At 41.3% G+C, this 22,605-nt stretch overlaps 1 long non-coding RNA gene across 1 annotated transcript; it reads left to right on the top strand.

Annotated features, from left to right (window-relative positions):
- Positions 1 to 5,389: 5,389 nt before the first annotated feature.
- Positions 5,390 to 21,067, top strand: LOC106728622. The gene is made up of 3 exons (XR_001364882.2): positions 5,390 to 5,535; positions 9,679 to 9,684; positions 21,056 to 21,067. It is a non-coding gene; the product is annotated as an uncharacterized LOC106728622 (long non-coding RNA).
- Positions 21,068 to 22,605: the final 1,538 nt, after the last annotated feature.

Below are 22,605 nucleotides of genomic sequence, written 5' to 3'. Positions count from 1 at the left end.
AATCAAGGGTGATTTTTACCAGTTATCTGTTAAAAGTCTTTCTCCCGAGATTCATTCTATCGTTGCTATTAGACACTGAAAAGGCAGTATCAAGGCTATATGGATTTTTAAATGGGTGATTAATTTTAATTTGGGGCATTTTAAGAACATTTTATGCCATGTCTATCACATATTGCTTGAATTTGATCATTTAAACCATGTCTCCGCATTCTATTCACAATTTTGAATGTAACTGTAAATAATTTTGTGTTCATTATTAGGCATCTTATTTTCTGTTTATCATAATAAGAAAATTTGCAATATATTTTAATACAGGAATATGCTTTTGAAAGTAGATGTAATGTTTATGTTTTCAAAAATTTAATGACAGTAGAACTGAAAAGGGTAGCCATAAATTTCAAAATAACACTGGAATTATTATTTTAAAAAAGGGAAAATAAAAGCTCATGTAAGAACATCCCTAAATTCCTTTACACCTCTGGTTTTTCATTGCTATTTAGTTGATTTGCTGCAAAAATATGAAGATATTCATTGCCCACAATCCTGAATCTATGAAAATATGCAGATTAAAAAATGATAGGCATGCCTTTCGCTCCACTACAAGCCAAGGACACTTGAAATCGTAAGATGCTGGGAGTCAAGAACAGAGACATTCATACTCTCCATGGAAGGCTTCATATACTCAGATCAAGAGTAGAAAATGAAAATTCAAAACCCCTCCAGGGAGGAGAGTGATGATGGAGATGGCCATTTCTATGAACAGTATCCCTTTGGAAAATGAGAATTACTCGTCATTTCTCTGCAGTTACAAATCACAAAAGAACTGAATTTACCAAGGTCATATCCTGGAAATATATTGTCAAGCCAAAGAGGAAGCAGTTGAATAATCTTATGTGTGATTCATAAGAACAACTTGTTGAATCACAGGGGGAAAAAGTGCCGGAGACTCAACTAACCGCAAAAAAGAACCTAATTTCCATATAATGATTTTAACAGGATGTTCTTAAGACCGCTTTCTCCCACCATGGCTAAAAGTTATCTTTGGGGAAGACTTACAGAATAATTTCAATAGTGGTTACCAGACAGCTTCATTAGCTAGAAAGGAAGGCTGTTCCTCCGGGCATAAAAAAGACAACTTTGGGAGAATGAATTCCGTAGGACCATGCCTCCTACAGCAACTTTAGCCCCTTAGGATGTGTTACTGGTTGTTGAGGTCAATTTGATAATTCAGTTACGTGTAGGCTCCTTGGAAAAGTCAAGAGACAACAGATGTATAGTAGACACTGTCAGGGCCCACATCCCCTCATTCAAACCACTTCAAAGCAGGCTGGCCAGCACCTACCACTTCCGAACACCAGCACCTGCCTTTTCTTTCCCTGAGGATTTCTCCAGCCTCTAGAATCTGCTTTGTCCACCCTTACAGAAGGCCAGAAATGCCAGGGAACTCACATCCCCTGAGGGAAAAAAGCCTCAAACAATGACTAATGGAAAACACAGACAAATAACCCAGCTCCCTGAGTCCTGGAGTGAGAGAGCAAAGGGGCGTGGCGTGTTCTAGCTGGCTCTCAGATTTCCTCATTGGGGTCAGGCTCCAGCCACCACAATGGTAACATGCTTGAAAATAAAAACTTTATTAAACCATTCTTTTCTCCCCTGCCAGAGCTTCCTGGGATTACCTCCTAAATAAAATAATTGTACTCTAATCTTTGTGCCCCAAGTTGTGCCCAGCAGTGAAATTGCAGGAATCCAGAACTGGATAAAATTAATAAAATAGAGCATATGTGTAGAGCATCAATAAGGATCATGTTAGAATATAATATACAGCCCCAGTTACCTGAAGTTTCTTATTTAGGGGAAGCAAATGGCAACGCATAACAACAAATCCCTTTCCCACAAACACGGCTTAAACTAACCAGAAGTGACTCTTTGCTTAGTTGCATGTTCCCCCTTGCATTCTGCTGCGTCCAGCGCAGCTGGGGACCATATCTGAGGATGGGCGACGCAAGACTTAAGAAACAAAGAGACAAAGTAAAGAGCAAAGATGGGACCAGGGGACTCAAGATCTCGTGGATCTAGAGCACTGAAAGCCTGCTCGACATCATATTTATTAGGAGTATGCAGCTCAGAAAAAAATGCGATCAAAGACGTGGGGCTTTAGATGTTCCGTGTGATGAGCACTAAATTCTGCTTGCTGGTTAACTGATGAATTTCAGGCCCATCCCTTCCAGGAACAATCACCCTCCTCGGGGTATGCAAAATTTCTGAGTCTATCCTGTCATTGCCTCCGGGACATCTCAAGACAGCAGATACTTCCCTTGGGTCAAACAGCATGCTTTCGTGCCAGAACCAAGTTCTGTTAATGGGTGATCTGGCTTTCCAGGACCCATTGTTTCACCCTAAGGAAATATCTGCCCTCCTTCATGCCCATGTCAGTCTCAGGATTTCTCCTCACAAATTTCATCTACTGTGTAAAACATTAAAACAAAGCAAGCATGTGCAATTTCAGCAAGTAAGTGTGAATACAGTATTTTAAGCTCATGGAAATTTTAGGTGCGGCTTGTTTTCCAGTTGTTTATTTTCCAGCAGCTTGTTTCCCAGCACATTCTATAAAAGTAATAGGTACATTCCATTGATAGAAATCTGAATTTACAGCTCTTCTAGAATGGGACAAACACTTCATTTAAAACATGTAGAAATGCTTTTCATTATGTTCATTATGTTTTTATGGGAGTAATTTACTATGAAGCGATCACCCTTTCTTTTCCAACCGAGATTATAGCAGCTTCATTCATACAAAAGATGGGCAGCATACCTTCTGCCCAAAGTTGCATCATGTCTAAGCCAAGATATTTTACAAAATTTTTTAAAATAAAAGTTGGGGGTAAAACCCTGGAATCAAGATAGAGAAATCAGATCTAACATCGAGCTGTCTAAATTGATATTTCATATTTGAAAGCGAACTCTAGATCTTATCTGTTAGAAGTAAAATCGTAATAACCACTTTCCTATAGGACTTGTTCAATCACAGTCAAAAGTTGAAAAAAAAATCAGGTTAGTATTGAATTAGAAGCAACAAAATAAAATCATTCAGAGGCACTGCAGAAACCTCACCTGCATCTGTTCATATGTTATCTTCTCCTCCAAATCAAAGCCAGAGGGTAGATCCGAAATAGGTAAATTACAGCAAGTCTGATATTTGGTTCACATTGTTAGATTTAATTAGAAATCGTGACTCAACTGCAGTGAAAATGGGTCAGTCTCTTAATGATGAAGATGTGTATTTATGAACACATCTCAAACCATCTTGGCTTTAAATACTCAAACACTTTGTTTGTCTTCCTTTCATAGCTGGCTGCTTTTGAAGTGTCCATCACAAAATAATACACAAGATTTATGGGCATTGCTCACAGTTTAAATTGGCCAATTAAGTTAGGGGTGTGTGTGTGTGTAAGGCTAGGTGACAAATGATTCTAAACACAAACTCCCTGATAGGCAAGTTTTTTGATTAAGAAACTCTCTCCCTAATCCACAAGGCAAAAAGAGTAGATGTGTACTAGAAATAAAATAAATTCATAGAGGGAGGCTGAAATAGCCAGTGAAAGACAACAAATTTCTAACCCTTTCCTATGTCTGCCTAGAGGGAAATAAAATACATTTAATGCCGAAAGAAAATACTTCTTTTAATGTTTGGTCTGGGTGTGGTATACCAGCACATTAACCCACCCCGAGGCCACCCAGAGCCATGTTGACCAGCTTCCACTCAAATCAATTAACACTGACTTGCGAGGAGGTCCAGGAGCTCCCTGCCTCTTAGGGAGGAGAAAAGAGAATGGACTGGAGTTAAGGTGAGGCATGGGAATGTGAGTCCTGGCAGCTTGTTTTCCAAACCCAGCTTTAAAGGTGCTGCCCGAAGTGCTCGCTGGTTCTGCTGTCTTTGCTCTTGGCCCACCTGTCATGACGAGGGACATGCCGGTCCCCTCTAGGGGGGCATTCAGCTTCTGGAAGAGCCGGTCAAATCCCTATTGAGCTACTGAGAGATTTTTACCAGAGCCCTTCACTCCCCAGAGCTGCTGTTGTAAGAAGTCTGGCCTGTGGCTGACTGATCTGCTCTGGGGGGTGCTTGTCAAGGAAAATGACTTTAGACAATGATTTACCTTGATCTTACAGGTTTCTCAGGGACTATTTTTAAGTGAAATTCTGCCTACACCAGATTAGCTTTATGCCAGGAGTCCAAGACGTAGGGAAATTTTGATAATTAAAACATGAAATGATTTGCCTGAATGAGGCAACAGCAAAAGCACAACAGAGGTGAGCACGTTTCTTGGCGGAAGAGATGGCAAGTCTTCATTTAACCACAAAAGCTTCGCGTCTGTCCACCCCACTGGGGAACGTAACCATAGTCTACAGGCATTCACAAACTGTCTAGGGGCCCTGAGACCTCAACAAAGCCCGAAGACCTTTTCTGAGAGTCAGCTATCACAGGCAGAGCACCTTCACTGAGTCCCTACTAACGGCTAAGTATTTTTTATAGATTTACGCTGATCCTTGCTATAACCCTAAGATGCAGGTACCATTTTTATCCCTATTGAACTGGGGTTCAGCAAGCTCAAATGATTTGCCCAGGTCAGCTACCAAGTGCTTGAGCCAAGATACGAATCTAGGAATCCAGGTTTACAGCACATGCACTTTTAATCCCTATGCCATACTGCCTCCCCATGTGAGATTTTATGCAGAAAAAAGAGGAAAAGGATTAAATATGTCTGATGTGGATTCTTCAGGCAAATTTCAAATTTTCTGTTTTATTCAAACTCTTCATTTCTGCTTTTTTTAATCTCCCTGGATGCTTTGGGGCATTTGATTCCCGCATCATTAGATAAGCAAGAAGAAACTGAAAGGAAATACAATTTACACACACAGATTCTGCTGTTTGTTGGTGGTATTAATAAAGATTAAGGAAGCTGTCACAAGTGTGAAAACAAATCTCAGGGAATTTCTATGTTCCTACCGTATGTCTTTTCCAACTACTGCCATCAGTAATTAAAATAAGTTCTTTTCCTTTTAAATTAAAGATAAGCTTTTAAGCATGGCTGTTGATCCAAACCATCTGTTTCTTTGTGAAAGCCAGATTTCCTGTGTTGAAGACATTACCTGTTGGGTCATTTGGGGACAGGCTGTTGCCACCAATGAAATGGTAATTTGCTGCGAAAATTTTGGGCTCAGTTGATCCTGGAAATCCCAGATAACTGAAACAGAGCAAGCAAAACTTCATCTTGTTTTACACTCAGTAAGCAAATGACATGAGCCCTCTGTGTGTGTTTGTAACCAAGCAGGACCCTGTGGGGTCTCCCCAGGACAGATCTCTCCCCTGTATCCTCTGCTGCAGCTCCTCTCTGCAGTACCCAGGTAACAGTATCTCATGTATATTTCTTGAGTTTTTCAGATGCTTAAAACCACCACTAAAGGGAAGAAATTGACTACTTGATGATCAAGAGCACATGGTCCCCAGATCTTTGGGGCCTAGGGGTTGATAGTCCTGTTACCTCAACATCAACCAATCAGAGGATTGTGCACGACCTGATCACGTATCCGTGACACCCCCTCCCTCACCTGGCCTTTAAATACGCTTTGCTGAAACCCTTTGGGGAGTTCAGTGTTTTCCTGGACACCAGCCACCCCATCCTCCTTGCTCAGCCCTGCAGTAAACCTTTCTCTGCTCCAAACTCCAACGTTTCAGTTTGTTTGGCCTCCCGGTGCGTCACGCACATGGACTCATCTTCGGTAACAGGTTTTCCGTTTCTCTACCTCTGCACAGAAGATTTAGAGCCCTGTGGTTTTCAATCCTTCGTATACAGATTTATTCCTTTCAAAAGAACTTATAAATTGGAGGCAGGCAAATTACAGTGAAAACAAGTTAGACAATGTTTTGGTAACATGAGAAAAAAAAAAAACTCTACATAACTTTATGAGAGCAAAAGTAAAAATGGATAGAAAAATAATGGCGTGGGCATGGAACACCCACATGTTACTTGTATCAGGTGGAAGAAGACTTAATTCCATTTATTCAACAGAATAAGTTATCCCAAATCATCATCCTTTTTCAGTGTATCATCTTTTGCAAATATTTTTTCCCATTCTGCAGGTTGTCATTTTGTTTTACTTCACTGATTGGAACCTTGAAGACAGGAGTGTTTGAAGCTTCCAGTGCCCGTGTCACACCAGCAGTCTCCGTTAGCCTAAAAGGAATGTGAATGCTCAGAGCAATGAGCCCATGGAAAAAGCCAAAGACAAGAATTCCTTAGTCTTGTGTCTGAGCCCCAGATACATTTATTTTTTATTCTCAGACCTTTCCAGAACTTCTTTTTACAATTGAGTTTTTGATGTACATACTATTTTAGCAAATCTTTTTGCCCCTTACTATGTGTTGTGACCTGAGCAGGCTTTGGAAATTAGAGATGAAAACCTTTTCAATATATCCAGAGGAAACTCTAATTTGAAAAGATACATACACCCCAGTGTTCATAGCAGCACTATATGCAATAGCCATGACATGGAAACAGCTTAAATGTCCATCAATAAATGACTGGCTTAAGAAGTTGTGGTATATCTATACAACAGAACACTACTCAGCCATAAAAAAGAATAAAATAGTGCCATTTGCAGCAACATGAATGGACCTGGAGATTGTCATTTTAAGTGAAATAAGCCAGAAAGTGAAAGAAAAATACCATATGATACTCGCATATGTGGAATCTAAAAAAAAAGAAAAAAGAAGACACTAATGAACTCATCTACAAAACAGAAACAGACTCACAGACAGAGTAAACAATCTATAGTTACCAGGGGGAAAAGGGGTAGGGAGGGATAATTGGGAGTTTGAGATTTGCAAATATTAACTACTAGATATAAAATAGATAAATGATAAGTTTCTACTGTATAGCACAGGGAACTATATTTAATATCTTATAGTAACTTATAATGAAAAAGAGTATGAAAACGAATATATGTATGCATATGTATAACTGAAACATTATGCTGTACACCAGAAATTGACACATTGTAACTGACTATACTTCAATTTAAAAAAAGGGAAATAAAATGAAAATATTTTCAATCCACATACACTGAGGATCTCTTCCATTTATTAGCACCATGTTGGGCTCCATGGAGGACACATAAATTACCTGGCCTCCATGAGACATGCAACTTGCCAAAACAAGCTGATGTATGTGAAACAACAGGACAATGGAGTATGAAATGAAATGCTGAAATCTAAACTTACACAAAGAAGGATGCTTCATGAAGACCAGCATGGTTTTTTAGAAGCTCTGCAGAAGACATAGTGGAGCCAAACCTCAAAGGCTGGATCTGAGTGAAAGCAAGGAAGCCAATTAGACATTCCAGGTAAGAGGAACTTGAGGGCCTAGGCTGGGCATTGCCTATTAACAGCAAAGTGATGAAGGGCTATGACATTAGTCTATGTTATGGAGGCATGGGGATTTAGGTTGAAGAGAAGAAGGCAAGTGGTATTCATTAATTCAGTGAGTATTTTTTAATCAATTATTATATGCCATGCACAGATCCCAACAATGAAAACAAAAAAACAATGATGGCCAAAAATTGTATTATTGGAGCTTACTGCCTAATAAGGGAGAAACATATCTGTGAAATATTCCCCTGGATATATGTAAAATTGCAAATCAGCCAAATATTTTGAAGGATAGGTCTGTGTTTCTAGGAGGTCACAGATAGATTTAACATAGATAGGAAGGCCTCCCCCACCAAAATGACTTTAATGCTGAGAGCCAAAAAAATGTGTAAGAGTGAGTAAAGGATGGAGTGAGAAGAACGTTACAGGCAGAAGAAAGTGAGTGCAGACCAGGGAGGAAGCGCATGGTAGATGGGCGCGGTGGCCAGGGTAGAGACAGCGAAGGGCAAGAGTGGTTTGAGGTGAGGGGGGACAGAGACTCAGGGCTTTGACCAAACAGGACTGTGAACACCGTGGTGAGGATTTGGACATTTTATACCAAGAGTGTGTGTGTCTGAGACATGATCAGACCTCCGTTTTGCATGAATCACCCTGGATGCTATATACATAACAGTCTGAGTGGGGCTGGGACCTCAGGGTGAATACAGACAGACCATGAGGAGGGACCTGCAAATAACAAAGGCCTAGTCAGCTGGACTCAGAGTTAGATGGTGAGGCAGGAAACTGGGAGCCAGTGTTCAGGAGCACTGTCAAAGGACTGGCAAAATGGATTGCAGTGAAGTGTGATGCTAATGCCAGAGAGAGGTGCTAAGAGCTTGGACTGGCTGGTAACCAGAAGGAAGGAATGGCTATGGAAGATCACATAGTCTTACTTAATAACAAAAATAGCACCTATGGTCATTGACTGCTTACTACATCCGAGATACATTGCTATTCTACTTGGTTCTTACAACTACCCACTAAGGTGGGCATTATCCCCATTTTATAGGAGAGGAACCTGAGAAGTAATTTGCTCAAGGAGCATAGCTCATAAGTGGCAGGACCAGGGCTAGAGCCCAGGGCTACAACATCAAAGGCCAAGCAAGACTGCCTCACTATGAAGATCCCGCCCTGCCCCCCCAGCAAGCTGTTAATGACTTAGGAGATGCAAGAGATAAAGTGGAACAGTTGAAAGTGACAGCAAGGTTTGAAGAGCAGAAGGAAAACCGATGATTCCAGTGATCTTCAATGTGGACAAAGAAAGGAAGGAAGCGGCTGGTTTAATTCTGGACGTACAGATGGCAAAGGGAGTGTTCACCCTGTAGGTGGAAATATGGGTGATAACAACAGAATCTTTCAAAGCATGGCCTCTCCGGCTGGCTGAGGCCAAGGGGCGGCTCAGCCATCCCAGGGCAGCGCTGCAGGGCCTTCTCAGGGCTCATGAACATTGGGCTGAGAGGCGAACCTCCCATCTTGGGCGTGTATGTTCTGTTTGGAAGAATGTGTAAGACCCTCCTTCTGAACTGACATAAAAGAGCTCTTCTGCTCGGATTAAACATCCCTAACTCTAAGCAAATAACTGTACACACTTTTGAACTAAACAAGCCAAGTAAACATTAAAGAGAAAAGATTATATCACTATTACTACCCCTCCCACTAAAAAAAAAAATTTGATTTTAGCACTTTAATGATCAACTGAGAATATAGTGCTTTTTAGGCAAAAATTAAATAGAAGAGAACAACGAGCAACTACACGTGTAATCTTCATTAAATTGCCCCAAACTATACCTTCTTCTCCATGTTGTAAATTAATCTTTGCCGTAGAACAACTGCATAAATTATTATCAACCGAGGCAGGACTCTGAAGGAAGTGAAGCCAAAATAAATGAACTCAGGTGTCAGAAGTGAGAAAAGCTTCAACATTTTTCATCACATTTCACTCACCAATCCTCTGATCTTTTTAAATTAAAAATTCCTTGTTCCTCTTGACTGAATCAAGACAAAATAGTGCTTTGTTTCTCATCTTTTCTAACCTACGACGCCTTTCTATTAGTTTGTATTAGGTTTGTTCAGGCCACTTTGTTAACAGAAATGTCCAGCACCCACACTCTGTTCTTACAGACCCAGCTCCAGGGACCCACATCCCCACTAAGAACCTCTTTCCTCCCAGAAGTAAGTAGCCTTGCTGTGGTGATGTTTACGTTTCCACCAAGGACTGTGTTTCTAACAAAGAAGTCTACAACTAAAAGAAGGCTGGAAATGCACTCTTCTCTGATAATCACAACCAGGAGCTAGTCCTCCGGGATCTCGGCTCAGACACTGAAGGCCGTGTTGAGGCAGATGAATGACGGTCCGACCCTGCTGGGCAGGAGAGCCCTGTTGTGGGAGCTTCTCCACTTGGTCCAAACTGGTCAACTGCTGATTTGTGATGCTTCCACAGGGCCCTGAGGAGGGCTAGGAAATGTGAGGTATAGTTATTATGTGCATAAAGTGTCATTAACTAAAGTCTGAGGAGAGGGGCACCTACTGCCTAGCAAAGAACCTAGAACCTAGAGTGAGGAATTCAGCCGCCAGCTCCTGTATAAGGGAAATTGACCTTGCTGGTCTGAGGTGAAGTGCAGATTGGAAACCGAAGATAAATGCCAGGAAGGCGCAGGCCTACAGGACGCAGCTGTGGTTAACCTACCCCATAACACAGAAAACGTCACCAGGTTTCCTAGGCCTCCTTCCTCAGTGTGGTCTGCAGAACAGAGGATCAGCCGCATCTGGGAGTTGGAGGGAAATGCAGAATCTTGGGCCCAGGATGCAATTCCTACTAGATGGCTTGTCTTTCTGAAGAAAAAAAATGTCTCAAGCCTGCCAGACATGCCCTAATTTTGCAGTGTGCAGGCACTGCCTCCTACGGCCTTGCTGCTCAGGGGGTGTCCCTGGATCAGCCTGGGAGCTGAGGAAAGAGCGGGCTCTCCATCCTTGCCCAGCCCTGCTCAATCCTAATCCTGTCAACAGGACCCCCAGCTGACTGAGATCCTGCCAGGCCCCTGGCTCTCAACCTTGGCTGCACATTGGAATCACGTGGGAGTTTCCAAAACTGATCCTTGGATCCAAGCCCCCGGGATTCTGATTTAACTGATGGGGTAGGTGGCCTGAGCATCAGAACGTTTAACAGCTCCTGGTGATTCTAACGTGAGAGCTCCAGGGCGCTCAACGGCCAGGGCTGAGAACGCCTGGCACCTCTGCGTGCTTCGGAAGACAACTGCTTCTCACCTGGGTCTAGATTCTTCTGTCTGTTTTAGTCCTTGGTCCAAATGACACTGCAACTGAATCATTCAATGATTCTCAGCCCTGACTCCAATCTAGGACCACCTGGCATCAAGGCTGCGACTAGCCCATACTGTACGCCTTTGTGCAAATTAGAAAAGTCACCGCTTCCCCTAGATGGTGCCGCCCCAGTCGTCCCCTTCATCCACGTGCTCCTGGGTGGGACGTAACCTGTCCAGTCCTAAGTGGCCGCCTTGCCAGGAGAGCTGTTTTCAAAATGCTCACACACAGAGATTGTTCTGGAAGGAGCCTGGCATCAATACTGGGCAAAAAATAAAAACTGCTTTTCATTGGTGGGGAGGGAATGGCTCAGCTGTAAGGTGCATGCCTCGCATGCACCAGGTCCTACGTTCAATTCTTAGTACCTGTGTTTTAAAAAAATTAAAAAATTAATCTAAAATTGCTTCCCCCATTTAAAAAAATTTTTTTATTATAAAACAACTTCGAATATTTACAAAATTAGAAAGAACAGCGTAATGAACTTCATTCACCCATTATCCAGGTTATACATGGCCAATCTTGCTTCATTTTTCTCTCTCTTCCATTTCCCTCCCTACCTCATCTTACCCCTGGGAATTGGACAGAAAATCCCCTACATGCCTTCATGTCATCCATATGTTCAGATGACTAAAAATTTGAATTTATTTTTTTAAAGTGAAATCATAATACAAGCATCTCACCTAAAAGAAATCAATTCCTTAATGTAATCAAATATACAGGTAATGTTTAAATTTCCTTGATTGTCTCCTGAATACATATTTTAAACTTTTTTTAGAGTTCCTTCTCCTAAGTCAGGAAGAAATAAGTTCATATATCGTAAGTGACTGGTAACTTTTCCTCTTCCCTCCTCTCCCCCTCCCTTTCCTCCCCTCCGTTCCCCTCCCCTGCCCTCCACTTCCCTCCTCTCCCTGCAATTTATTTATTGAAGAAACAAGGTAATTTTCCTATAGAATTTCCAGCCTGGATTTTGCTGATTGTCTCCATGGCGTCACTCTCTCGTTCCCTGTATTTGCTACAAATGGCTAGCGAGACCTAGAGCAGGAACTGGCCAGCATTTTCTGTAAAGGTTCCCATAATATTTTTGGATCTGCAGGCCACAGGGTTTTTGTCGCAGATATTCACCTGTATCTATAAAGCTAAAGCAACTGTGGACGATATGCGAGTGGATGCGTGTGGTTGTCTTTCAATAAAACTTTATTTACAAATACAGACAGCAGGCCTAATTGGCTTGAGGACTATAATTTGCCTACCTCTAATCTTAGAGCCTGATCAGATGCAGATTCAAGCGTTGAGCACATACACTTCACAGACAGTGCTGTGTACTTCCATCAGGAGGCATGCAATGTCTGGTTGTCCCTCTTTCTGTGACGTTAGCAGCCACTAGTGACCATGTCTAGATCCAGTATTTCATTGAGGGGCTGCAAAATGGAAAACTTTTTTATTCCTCTGGTACTTAATTAGCTGAAGTACTTCTATAATGAGAAACTTCCCCCTCATTGATTTGGTTACTCTGGGGTAGAATTCATGAGGGAAAGGCAGAATAAATGTTTGATTCTTTCTGTAAACACTTTTCAAAATAACAAGTTGGTCACTTAGCATCTTCCAACGGTAACCAGTGGAGGACTTTTTTTCTTACTGTCACGAACTCTTGGATTTAAACAGTAGTTAATGTTTTCAATCTGTTGTGGTTATTATTCTTATTGGCTCTCTGGTTATTCAATAAACAGTCAGTGGGAGCCTCTTTAAGTTGACTCCCGAGTCCCTTGACACACCCTCTGTGTCCTGACAGCATCCCTGCCATGTGATCAATTGTGTTAAGATAGTCCAGCCTAGTCTCCTTCAGTTCCTGTTCTTGACCTGCAATCCACTATATTTCAAAAGCCATTGGTGCAAAGGGAGTTCATTGCTGATTGCTTGGTTTCTAGACCATTTTAGTGAAAGTATTAGAAAATATGCATATTTTTAAAATATAAGATTTATCATAAATTTATACTCATTCATATTGACACTTCCGATTCTAATTTGAATTGATATCTTCTATCTTGTTTCGGTTTCTCCTTTCCCCCCTGCTGAAAATCCTAGTTCTCAAAGATATCTATACAGTTACTCAGATGCCTCATATCCCCTGCAGCTCTAGTCAAGGTTGAGCAGACAGGACTGAAGGCACCTTAGGTGAGTCATAAATGAAGAGCTTCATTTCTTAGGAAAGGGCTCTTCCATGTTCTGACCCAGTTGTGCCTCCTGCTGGGTCTCAGGGCAAAATAAATAAGGCAAAATCATCCCATGGAGATGCCCGCAAACTGCAGACACGGAGGCCCCAGATTTCAGGGAGAGCCTCAGAGGCAGAGGTGGGAACCAAGTGCACTTTGCGTGCTTTTACCACTTCTCCCACCGCGTCAGCCGAAGGCCAAGGGGCCCCTCCTCTGTGATCGCCCGGGGGATGGAAGAGCCACTTCTGAACAGAAACCTAAAGGTTACACTAGAAAGGGGGAAAAACAGTTCACAAACTCTTCTCGTGGTTTAGACTGGGGAGAAGTGGGCTTCTTTCTTTTCATGGAGAAAGCTATGAATATGTCACTATTTATACACCAGTAAAGGATAGAACCCCTATAGGATGTGTTATACAGAAAAAAATATATGTATATATGTATAATTTATTTTATATTCAACAGTTATCCATTAGGCATCTACCAGGCACTGTGTACGACCCTAGGGAATCAAAGATGAACAAGACACACTCGCTGCCTTGGGGGAAACAGAAATGCAAGGCTACTTGAATGAAAAGCCATTTAAAACACAACAATATAAGTGGAAACGTGATTGAAGTGTATCTCATAGGAGGTGAGCCCTGCCTCCCTAGTTGTACGGTACACTTTGTAAGGGTATGAACCACCACAAGCTTAAAATGTCAGACAAGGGGACCACAGCATTCTTCATAGGTTAATTTAATCTGCCTCTCAACCAAGTTGAAAGTAAAGATGAATCGATGCCCCCTGGGGTTCCCTCACTTGAGCTCCCTGAATGCCCCAGACCAAGAACAGAGGGTAGGTGCTCTGTGAGCGGTGCTGCTCCAACACAGAGGAGGCAGACCAGGCTGGGGGGTGGGGGGCACAACTTAACAAAAGGAAATCCCTTTTCTACCAGGAGAGAAAAGAAGGACACCAAGGAAAGGATACAAAATTGAAAACCCAAATCACAAAAGAGGGCACTGCTGGGATCTCAGAGCGTGGAAGTCACAGGCACCTCTGTGCTTCGGTGTGCAGCAGGCATTTCCATCTCATAAAGTAGGATTTCTGTTAAAACAAACATGTGTACAAACTGGATTATTGTGAATATTACTTTAATGAGAATATAAACCCTAGCAACATGTCACGTTTTCACAGGAGATTCGAAATTCCATCTTTTTGAAATACACCTATCAGTATTCATGATGCAATATGTGGATATCATAAAACAAATATCTGAAATCTCTTCCACCACTGTTTGCATCTCCCCGAGCTTTGTTTCCTGGCCTTATCTGCCAACACAACCCGTGAAGTCTCCCTGATCTCTGATAAAGTGGGGTTTATGATGAGATTGTTTACCTGCAGCTGTATTTTCTTCCCCAGTCTCCTATTTGTGTGTGTGTGCAGACACCACTGATCTAAGGCAACAAAGCAAAAACATGCTGTGTGCATTTCTTATCAAAGAGCCCATATGTTACCAGAATAATGAGTAAATTCCTGCTTAATACTGGATATGTTAACGGAAAATAAACCTCAGAGTAAAAATTCATTGGCAGCATGGCTGTGCCATAGTTTAAGTATATGATGTAACTTTTTAAAAATATATAAAATTGGAGTGGAATCAAGCATCTTTACATGAGTGGACCCGAACTGCTTGGGCCTTGGGTCTTCCCAGGAGAGAATGGGAGCTGGTGACCGCCTCCAAGGCCTGTATCAAAAATGGCTGCCAACCAGGTCAAAGGCGTGTCCTGTCACCAAGTTGTGTTAGCCAGAATTAATCACATTTCTTTCTGTCTGGTTGGCTTAACCACTTCATGGGATAGTTCCTTATGTAAGAGTATAAATATTTACCAGCACCCAAAGTCTAGGAGACGGTAGAATGTCAAAGATGGAGAGAACCTTAGAAGTGGTTCATTCCACCACCATAGGTGACAAGAATCATGCCTCAGATGGTCCAGTGGCTTGTTCAGAGCAGCAAAGCTCAATTTAGGAGCTTGCTGAAGAGTATTCTAATAAAGACTGGAAGAGAATTCTCTACAAAGGGCATACAAGTGTCTATTTAAGTTAGAGATATTTAATAACATTTCTTCTTAGGAAAACATGCAATAGTACTGAAGGAACTGTCTAGGAGTCTTCTGAGAACGACGGCTTCAGAAATAAAGGTGAGAAAGTTGGAGGCAAAGACATATCCTTGATTTAGTGTCTTAAGCAGTGCTGTGGTCTGAATGTTTGTTTCCCCCCACATTTGTAGGTTGAAACCTAACCCCAAAGGTGATGGCATTAGGAGGTGGGACCTTTGAAAGGTAATTAGGTCATTAGGATGGAGCCCTTTATATAAGTGTTCTCATTGAAAATATCCATAAAAAGAGGTCTGGGAGGTGTCCCTTGTCCCCTCTGCTGTGTAAGGATAAAGCAGGAAGTCAGCAACCTGCAGTCCGGAAGAGGGTCCTCACCCTACGCATCCACACTGGCACCCTTGATATATTGGACTTCCAGCCTCCAGAACCATAAGCAATAAAATCCTGCTCTTTATAAACTCCCCAGTTTGTGGTATTTTCACTACAGCAGCCCAGATGGACTAAGACAAACATTGATAATATCCCTCAGCAGAGGGCAGAGCTTAAATAGAGTCTGCAAAGCACAGGAGGCATAAAATGTAATTCTTGTGGTGTGTTTTGTGAGCCAAAGAAAAATTCCAGTATGTGGAATCCTGTACCTTTTGAACTTCAGATTTTGAACTACAAGGGTTACTCTGCTGGCTGAAGAGGGATATCTTGACTCTATTACCCTTCTTTTCAAATTGTGGTGCAAAGCTGGAGGAAGCTGCATAAAATGCAAAAATCATCATAAGCAAATTGTTAACAATGCACAGTGAGTCTCCGGACGCATTACTAAGGGTCAGGAACAATAGTCACTCAACAATTCTAAGTAAGAATTTAAATTTTACTCCAAATAGCACAGCTTGATGTTATAGTTTTTCATTCTACGATGAAATATATTACTCTGTTCTCTTTCAAAAGGCTTTTTCTCCTTACGTTACTGTTCTTTCATTTTATTGAGATTTACTTTCCCTATAACAACGAAATGATGCTTTAATTGCACATATAAGTTTAATTTTGTAAAGAACAGACTTGACCAGGAAGGATGCATTCTGTCAGATGTATCGGGGCTTGTGTCCCACCCAGAACAGTGCTAAACACTCTGGGCACGGCCCGTGCTCTGAAGGACCTGATACTTTGGACCAGGAAGCACATATCTGCAGTAGTGCATAGTCAGAGGCCAGCCTGAGAGTGCTTCTGTACACACGGCTGGAGGGAGGTCCAATTGTAGGGACAATCTTATCAAGAAGGACAGAAATGAATTAGTATCTATTAGGATGAGTTTGATTTAATAACATAGTAGGAAGCCACTGGTTGGAGTGGAGAGGGGATGGAAAAGTACCTGGAGGCACCTTTAGAACTTGATAATTCCCTACTGCTACCCACCAGAAGTTGCCACTTTTGTAAATCAAACACCAAAGGGCAGTGTGGGCCCAGGACCTTCTTTCTAGTTGCTGCCCAGCGTGATTCCACCTGTCAAAGCAGCCCTTTCTGACACACCTCGCTGTCTGCTACAGCACCAGGGGGTCCTTCAGAGAGACTTACCCCAGTTCTCGCAGCTGTCAGCATCAGACTCTTAAAACCTTCGCTACGCATTTAAGTTGATAAGGCTCTGATTAACTTAGAGTCGCTTTTACTGCTCCTGATGGCTTAAATTAATGCTCATAAAAACTTTCTTGAATGAGTCAACATTCTGTCAACTTAAGATTCATACCCAGGACAATATGAGAAAGCGATGATATCTTTCACTGTGGACAGCACCCCATCTTTAAAGTTTTCACGGAAGAATTTTAAATTTTGCACAGAATGATAGCCATGCATAGTTTAATTGCAGATGGCATCCTAAGTATAGTAATGTATATAGGGACTGTCATAGTAAGAATACAATACGAACACCTATTTCTGGTATGTGCCAGGCACGATGAATACTCTGTGCATTATGCCACTTTGTCCCAACAGTGAACTTACAAAGCAGGTACTATGTCCTAGGAGGTCACAGCTTAACGACATTAAGTAACACACCAGTGAGTCTTCTAGCTCGACTATTATTCTAGAGCAAACACCACCACCACCAGCATGACTGTAATATAGCCCCTTGCAGTTTATAAGCACTTCACATACTTTATTTCCTTTATCACAACAGCCCCATAAGCTACCTGAATTTTACTGATGAAGAAACTGATTCTAGAAAAGATGTCCCTCAAACATCAGGTGTCTAAAAGCTTGGTTTGTGTTTATTTGTTTTTATTATACCAAACAAACAAAAGAAAAGTGAAATCTCTTACATTTTATGGTAAGTCTTCTCACTCTTGCACAATATACAGGTTCTTTCTGAAAAACTACACCTTCTAGTATCTCCAAGAATATGTTGGCAGACCATCAGTAGCCCACAGGGCCCCCTCTGACAGTGACTCAAATAATCTTTTTTTCTATTTAAAGAAGTAATTTTGACATATTACTATTTAAGAGATTTCCCTAAACGCTAACGTAAAATGTTCAAAGATATCATCAAAATAAACACACAAAATGTACAACTTGTCTTAGAATTTACAAACCCTCAAAACATGAGCCCACTTGAGAAACACAGCTTTATCTTGAATTCTATTTCATCTTCCATCCTTGTGTTAGGAACCAGAAGCCCCAAGTAGGAGGGTATGGATGGTTCTGTCTTCACCCGTCACCACTGCTGCAAACAGCAGCATGTCTCCCTGAGGACAGTTAGCGGTGTACTTTTCATCTGAAGATAGCAAAATGCTATTCCCAGCCACATCTTTTGGCAACAAGTATGGTTGTTAAGATGACAATCGGAAGGAGCTCCAACCAAACTATTTTCTAGGAGACAGATGTTTAGTTTTTTTAAAGTTGCTATATGCTGGTTTTCAAAGCATTCATTTAAAAAACAATCGAATCTTAAGTATCGAGTTAAATCCAGAGCTTAAGTTGGCTGTGCAGTTTGACCTAAACAATAACACATAAAGACTTATACTACGAGGTAACGTAAATACCCTAGTCACCTTATGTGCCCAAAGATCGATTTTGGTTTCCAGCAATGGAAATAAACCACTGATTTCATTCTCGGCTTACTGGTCTTAAGATTACCATCTCAGTTTTGATGAAAACAGATGTCAAATCAGCGAAAGCAGGGTATGGATTTTAAATCCGGCCTTTTAAAATAGTTGCTTTTAGATGATTTCCACAGATTTGTCTCCATGGAAACTGGAGAGGAAAGGCCACCACCAGCCAAAAAGAAGCAGCTTCCCATTTAAGGTCATTTGTGGGTTGTCAAAAGGGATCAGACCCTGCAATTCAGAGTGTCTGCCACAGCACAAGTCTGTGAGATTGTCTAGTAAATAAATATGTGAGCAAGAAAAGGTTTCGTTTGTTTGCCTGTTTTGTCAATACAGTTTTGCTTTCAGAAGTGTTCCTTTGAAATTAGCAGAGAGAGAAAACTGATCTCAGTCTCTAACCTATAGCAAATGCAAATAGATAAACAAGATTATACTGTATAGCACAGGGAAATATACACAAGATCTTATGGTAGCTCTCAGAGAAAAAAATGTCTTAATGAATAGATATATATGTTCATGTATGACTGAAAAATTGTTCTCTACACTGGAATTTGACACAACATTGTAAAATGATTATAAATCAATAAAAAATTTAAAAAAAAAACCTATAGCAAACATAATATGGTAATGTTCAGACCTGTATTTCTTTCTTTTAATTGAAAGGCATTGATTTTGGTTAGCACTGTAATTTAGAGTTCCCCAAAGGCTAATCCTTCCTTACTATGAGCAGCGTCATAAACTTCAAAGTATTCTGGAAATACATCTCAAAAACCATCATGGTTATATCCGAACTTGTAGCAAGGAATACCATCTTGCCAAAAATACGAATTATTTGTTATGCTGGCAGTGTGAGAGCATAGTAATAAGATATTTATAATCATGTCATTCTTGCTTTAAAATACTTTGAAATCCAGTAAGAAAATGGAATACATCCATTAAAAAGTTTTTTACTATATAAAACTTAGCAAGTTAAGCACATGGAAACTAGATTTGAATTTCAAAGGATATTTTCTCTCAATTTAGTAGTTAATCATTGAGGTAACCAATAAGCTATGTGAAAGTATTTCCAAAACACTGAAGAATGCTTCCCCATATTTCTATATTGGTATTTAAATGGGAATGGAGACTTGTAGACATAGTAAACAACCTTATGGTAACCGGGGAAAAGGGGCGGGTAGGGATAAATTTGAGAGTTTGAGATTTACAAATGTCAGCCACTGTCTATAAAAACAGATTTTAAAAAAAGTTTCTTCTGTATAGCACAGGGAACTATGTTCAATATCTTGTAATAACCTTTAATGGAAAAGAATATGAAAACAAATATATGCATGTATATACATGACTGGGACATTGTGCTGTGCACCAGAAACTGACACATTGTAACTGACAGTACTTCAATAAATAAATAAATAAATAAATGGGAATGTATATTTGAATATAATATCTTTACTCGATAGAGATATGGCAGATTATACTTTGATTTATCAAATAATTTTCTCCCCCGATCCTGTTTCCTTGTTCTCCTTTGCCCTCTTTCATTTAATTGGGTAGACGATTCTGTAGAATTACTTAAGTGAGAGGTTGACGGTAGAAAATGGAAAAGAAGGCAATTTTAGGCTTTTGAGTTTTAGAAGTCTGGCCTGCAATGTAACTGAAAAGAATATGAGTTTGGTAGGGGGAAAAGAAAAGCAATAATGGCAACAAAGCAGGCTACTGTCCAGGCTAGGGAGAAGTCAAAGGGCAGCAGTGAGACGTCAGAGGTGGGCAAGTCCCAAATAAAGGAGCCCCTTGCTTGGCCCCCCAGGCTCACCTGTGCCCGTTGTCAATTTATTTCCTCTCAGCTCCACAGGCACCCTTCATTGCCCTGCTTTTGATAACTGGAGCATCTCTCCCTTGCCAGCTGGGAGATGTTCAGCTCTACAATAGAGGACACAGCAGGAAGATGGGGCATGTCTTTCTGGTTCCAGTAATGTTTCTGTCTTGCCTTAGTCCTGCAGCACTGACTGGTCAGCAGTAACGGGGACTCTCAGTGGTGCTCATCCCCAGCCATGTGCCGTGGCACCAACCCTGCAGGCAGCTTCCCAGAGAGTTCCATGGAGCAGCACCTACTCGCGGGCAGCCCACCTGGCAGCATAGAGGGCACCCCCACCCCAGCACATCATCCTCACATGCTGATTTCCAGCAGGCTCCATGGCACAGCACCTCACCATGGATGGCTTGCCTCAGACCCCTAGAGGGAGGCTTTTCCTCCAGCACAGCACCTCAGGAAATTTCTCTGACCTTTCCAGTGAGGTCTGGACCTCAGCCCAGGATGGGGGTGTCCTCTTTTACTTTGTTCCTTTCTTCAGTGCTCTGCCTCAGCCCTGTAAGTAGTGACTCCCTACCTGTTCTTCTTATATTCTTTAGATTTCTCTTCTCCTCCTTAGTAGATAATATCCTGTTAATATTAATAGTTCTTAAATAATCCTTCATACTTAAATCACTGTGTGGTTTCTGTCCCCTGAGTGGACTCTCACTGAAACAGAAGGAGCCATACAGATGGCTTTTGGAAACTGGTTTGATTGAACCCTTGGAACTTAGGCTGGTGCTGGGTCTTTTGCCAACAGGACATGGGATCTAGTAATAGCATGCAGTGTCATCACAGTTAATCATGTTGTCACCTTGATGAAGAGCCAACAGAAGTGGCTGCTGCACTTGACCGTCAGGCCTGATGAAGACCACGGGGACTGTGTGCGGTAGGTGGGTCCTTCAGATGCACTGGAGCACTTACAGAAAAAGAAATGACCAGCTTGGGTCCTTTAATTCTCAGCTCAGGTCACAGTCTAAGAGGAAAGATTCCATGACAACCCTAAAAGAATGTGTCATTTCTTGCCACCGCAGCACTGATATGGCTGATAATCAAATCAAATCTAGTTGATCAAGTAGCTGGATTACAATGTCAGTTGAATGTACACTTCACCAAGCTTCCCGTGTAAAAGTGAGGAAAAAGATTAGGATCCTAAAACTTAAAGGAGAGACATCTTGTTAGACCCAGATGAAACTGGCAATCTTGAAACTCAAGTTACTCTGAGCCATCATTGCCCATGGAAGCAGTCCGAAAACCTGTGTCTAACAAGACAAGCCTTCTTTTACTTGAAAACTCTTATACTAATCTTATCTGGGACAGATGAGGGGTGATATCTTAAAAAAGGGGTGCTTTTCATTCTGAAGACCCACAACAGTGAAGGTCAAGTCTGTAACTAGGGTCATAGCTCAATATGACCCAGGGGATTTGGTGCACATTATGACCCAGGAGGAAGTTGCTTATACATCAGAAGAATTGTGAGACTTTGTTGATTATTTTGTCCTGGTCATGAAGGAGGTGAAGTTCTAGAATTTTATACTTTGTAAAAAATTTTAAATATATCTCTGAACCAAGGAAACATTTTCTGGTACATTATAATTTCATCACATAATTTAATTCAGTCATGAAAAGTAGACAATACAATAGTCTTGACATTGATAAAAAGAAAAAAACATATTTAATTTTATGAAATGAGAGGCTTGACTTACAAGATTAAGAAGATGTCTCTTTCAGGTAGTGACACTCATAAATACGTCCCTGGTGAATAAGTGACATTACTTAGGATCGTCTCCTGCTTGGTAAGGACTTTTCGTCCACCTATAACGTTAACAGCATTGGTATCACTGCAGGAAGGGGGTGTACAGCTCCTGTGGTTCTCCACTTGCACTCTAGTAATAGCTAGAAAAAAATAAGCAATTAGTCCGGAAATTTTAGAACTGTCACAGAAAAGGAATACAATGGTCTTACTGACAATAAATTGTTTCTGTAAGGCAGCTTGATTGTGACACTGGCTGGTAGGCCAAGCTGATTCTGGCAAGCAGTGGTCAAGAGGATTTACTCCATTTAAGTGAAACTATTTCTGGATTATGAAAAAGGAGTAGGGGGAGAGATTAGCAGCAAGTCAAAATAAGCCAAGACTTCTGCTAAAGGGAGGCAAGATCCCTAGGTCCTGAGATTACACAAGGCCTTTCCAGTAATGTGTGTGATACTGGATGGTCACAAACATCCACAGTCATCTTTACACACAAAGACTAAAGTCAGCCAGCCACACTTCCTTGAATACAGTTATGCATACACTGATTTATCAAAGAAGTTGTGAACCACAGGCATCTCTGATACCGCAAACATCCGATGTCTCAAACCAGACTGCCAACTGTACCCTGTTGCCTTGGCAACAGGATGCAAGCAGGCATGGAAAAATCCTGTTGCCTGAGCAACTGGATTGCAAAAAAAAAAAAAAAAAAAAAAAAAAAGGAGTGTGACTGTGACTATGGCAAAAGCTACAGGTTCAAGCCAGTAGGTGAGATTTTAGTCCTATTACAGTGGGAGATACAGAATTTATGCTAAGATAACAATCAGTCGTCAT

Source organism: Camelus ferus, chromosome 1, assembly GCF_009834535.1.
Source record: "Camelus ferus isolate YT-003-E chromosome 1, BCGSAC_Cfer_1.0, whole genome shotgun sequence".
Lineage (NCBI taxonomy): Eukaryota > Metazoa > Chordata > Mammalia > Artiodactyla > Camelidae > Camelus > Camelus ferus.
Note: the sequence above shows the minus strand (reverse complement) of the source record. Positions and strands in the feature narration are given on the sequence as shown.